The sequence below is a fragment of the Apodemus sylvaticus genome, chromosome 2, assembly GCF_947179515.1.
Source record: "Apodemus sylvaticus chromosome 2, mApoSyl1.1, whole genome shotgun sequence".
Taxonomy (NCBI): domain Eukaryota; kingdom Metazoa; phylum Chordata; class Mammalia; order Rodentia; family Muridae; genus Apodemus; species Apodemus sylvaticus.
This window is the reverse complement of record NC_067473.1, coordinates 162699507-162703434: the sequence shown is the minus strand read 5'-3', so window position 1 is coordinate 162703434 and position 3928 is coordinate 162699507. Positions and strand designations below refer to the sequence as shown.

General features: G+C 47.5%; 1 pseudogene; it reads left to right on the top strand.

Moving 5' to 3' along the window:
• The first annotated feature begins 3118 nt into the window (after positions 1-3118).
• LOC127677674 (U1 small nuclear ribonucleoprotein C-like) lies at positions 3119-3593 on the top strand (annotated as a pseudogene).
• Positions 3594-3928: the final 335 nt, after the last annotated feature.

The following is a 3928-nucleotide window of genomic DNA, read 5'->3' as shown; positions in this document are numbered from 1 at the left end:
TACTGCATAAAATGTTTACATTTTTAGTTTCTAAAATAGGATTCTATCAGCCAGCCAAGAAACTCACAACCCATTTGGTATGCTTACAGAAAGCATACATTTATATCTCTCAGGATGATTAAAAAACAATTAACATTCTTTTCTACAAATCTCCCCCTAATTTGGCTACCTCTCTTATTTCTTCCCAGTGGCTGCATATGAATTCAAAATATTTTAAACATTTATATGGGGCAAGGCTTCACAAAGCAGGTGTGTTTCCAGAAAACCTAGCCTGGGACATCTGTTAGTGAAGGTGATGGAGGACCTGCCCCCAAACCTTTGCCTGGGAAAGTAGAGCTCAGAGAAAAGCATCGATGGGTGGCTGACTTTCTAAAAAGGCAGAGTGAAGGGAAAAGGTCCTCATGGAAGACAAAGTCACTGGACCCTGGACTTTGGGAGAAAGGGAGTTACAGAGGCAGGAGCCTCCGAGGAACCCAAAGCCACTTCTTAAGAGAGAGTAGGCATTTCGGAAGCACAAGTTAAGTTTCCAGCAGACCAGCTCAGGTGAGAGCCTCTCTCTCACCTGCTTTCCTCCCAGCCAGCATCCATTCCAGCGGAAGAGACTGGGAGACAGAGAAGAAAACAGCCACAATCTCCCCTCCTCCTCCTCCTGCTCCTCCTCCTCCTGCTCCTCCTCCTCCTGCTCCTCCTCCTCCTCCTGTTCCTCCTGCTCCTCCTCCTCCTGCTCCTCCTCCTCCTGCTCCTCCTCCTCCTCCTGTTCCTCCTCCTCCTCTTCCTCCTGTTTCTCCTCCTCCTCCTCCTCCTCCTCCTCCTCCTCCTCCTCCTCCTCCTCCTCCTCCTCCTTCTAGCACCCCGGGGAGGGAGTCTTATTGTAAATGAAGACCAATGAGCATTGCACTCTGCGACCTGGATTTGTTGTTTCTGACTTGCCACTGTGTTCTGCAGCTTGAGAGGACTCCATGGCTTTGCAGATAGCCGTAAGGGGAGAGATAATTCTCCAGGCTGCCTTCTTTTGCATCCCAGGACACTAACCCCACTGACTGATTTTAAAAAGAGCAACGAGAGACAGAAATAAAACTGCTCTGCAATAGCATCCTTCAGCTGTGCTTGTCCACGTACTAAATTTGTTTTGAATGGAAGGCTGGAGGAAGCTGTGACGTTGACGTCAGAGCCACAATGGCTTTCGAGAGGGGAGATTATTTTTTAATTTCTGGGCGCTTTAGACAGCTTTCAAGCTAAGTAATAAGTTATCCGAGATAAAGCAAATTAAAATAAACATGTATTTTTTTAAGTGTGCATTGGTGTTTACCTGCATATATTTCTGTATGAGGGTGTCAGATACCCTGGAACTAGAATTGCAAATTGTAAACTGCCATGTAGGTACTGGGAATTCAACCCTGGACCTCTTAAAGAACAGTGCGTGTACTTAACTGACTGAGCCATCTCTCCATCCCCAAGAGAGCTATATTTTGACAGATGCTTCAGTCCATCACTCACTATGGGGAAGCGTGCATTCAGGGGCTGCTCCCTTTGTGGTGTCTGGGAAGCAAAGAAGATAGCATAAGGCACGCCCTTCAAAGGCGCACTCCTCAATCCTGAACGTTTTCTCCCAGTAAGGCTCTCGTAGTTTTATACTAGAGAAATGAGGCGCGGCCTTGCGCATGCTCAGTAAGTGCTCTAGCGTCAAGTCGCCAGGTACCATCTCTCAAAGATGTCACCACCTCAGACGTTTGCCAACAGGCTGGAGAGCAGTCCTTTAGCAGAGGTGCCTTGCGGGGGCACATTTGAGATTCAAGCCATAATAATGGTGCTTTCTACATTTTTGACCAAGGAGATGTCTTAATTTTATAATCAGGACAATGGTGTGGTGAGCTGGGGGTGGGGCTGGGGGCGTGGCATAATGGTTAAGAGTCCTGGCTGCTCTTCCAGAAAAACCATGGTGGCTTGCGGCTGTCTGTTACTCCAGTTCCGGGGGAACAACGGGATCTAGATGGCATCCAGGGGATGGCTTCTTCTGGCCTCCAAGGGTATCAGGTTCACACACGGTATACAGACACATGTAGGAAAAATATCCTAATCATACAATTTAAAAAAACTGAAGAATTTTAAAAAGAATTGAAAAGAAACAGTTTTTAAAGAAATGAAATTCAAGTTAGGTAAGAAGAAATCCTGATTGGCTTCTGTTCAGAAGCAGAGTCCTGCTGGCCTGTGATGGAGGATGGTGTGGGAGGAGGGCTAGCGATGGAGGCCTGATCCCCCTCCGCAGAACAAAAGGTGATGGTGAGCACCAACAAGAGTGAGTGTCCACGTCCTGTGCCCATGACCCTGGCCTCTCACGCTGCCCCATCGCCCCTGGATCTCGTTCCTCGGTGCCAACCTATGTACCCTCTACTCTAGACAAACGCTCCACTCTAGGCAGAACTTGAAAACCCATAATGCTTAGGGATTCCAGGTGGGACTTGCTTAGGATGGGAATTTCCATGCTAACAAATGCTAGCATCCAAAATGCTTCTTTCCCGTCTTTCCTTCCCAGCCCAGGGTGTGAGTGAGAGGGTCTTCCATAGAGAAGATAAAATCACGTAATATGGCTGTCCCACCATAGCAGAGGGCTTTCTCAACCTTGCCTCCATTGCTATTTGTGGCCAAATGGTTCTCTGTGGTGCAGTTCTTCAGCAGATGTAAGATGTGCAATAGAATCCCTAGCCATTTCCCCTGAGATGCCAAATAGTATCCGTCAAGTGGCTGTGATAACCAGAATAGTGTTTAGACACTATCAAATGCCCCTAGATGTCAAAATCCCTGCTTCAGATGTAACAGCCTATCTCACTTATCCACAAGAATAGGGTTCCCAATTTGGGGCTGTTTATGTGCATGCACAACAGAAACCTTTCAGAGTGCAATCAATGTGCCAACCACTGACTCTTTCTTGGAATGCTGTTAAAATGACATCAGATATGCAGTCAGGCTTCCCAGGTGGCAACGAGGCTCCTCAATAAACTGTTCTCCTTCACCCTCCAGTTCATAGGTTGAAGCCCTAATTTCACATGTGACTGTATTTGGAAATGGGGTCATTAAGGATGCCATTAGGACCCAGGTAGCCAACAGCCTGAGGAGCATCATGCCTAAGTTTTATTGTGCCTGGTGTGATACGTATCTTACTTCCTGTGAGGAAGACATACTGCAGTGGTTGTAAACACAAAGAGAATGTGAAAGACTATTACCAGAAATGGATGGAAGAGCAGGCCCAGAGCCTGACTGACGAGACGACAGCTGCGTTTCAACAAGGAAAGATCTCTCCAACTCCATTCTCTGCTCCTCCACCTGCAGGGGTCATGATCCCACCTTCCCCCAGTCTCTGGGGTCCTCCTTGGCCTGGCATGATGCCTGTACCACACATGGGAGGCCCTCCCATGATGCCAACGATAGGCACTCCTCCTCCTGGGATGATGCCCGTGGGACCAGCTCCTGGGATGAGACCACCCATAGGAGGCCACATGCTCATGATGCCCCACTTCCAATGATGAGACCACCTGCCCGCCCTATGATGGTGCCCACACGGCCTGGCATGACCCGGCCAGACAGATGAGAGCAGAAGTGCTCCTTATCGTTTTGTATTTCTTGTTCTGTTCCACCAGGAGACCTTGGTGCTGAGCCTGAGTGTTTACTAAATACATGACAAGGAGACTTCTCTTCCTACAGAGAGAATACTTTTGGACGGAGAAGTGATACAAAAAAAGTGCAGTTTTCACTTATATTGTGAAATGTGAAAATAAAATCATCAGCTCTTTTAGTTAAAAAAAAAAAAAGAGGAGGCCATTAAACTTAAAGCCATTTGGTAGAGTCTTGATCTGACAGGACTGTGGCCTTGTAAGGAGAGGAAGAGATACTGACCAAGGGTCCTCTTCTCACAGAAAGGAAAAGCTGTGAG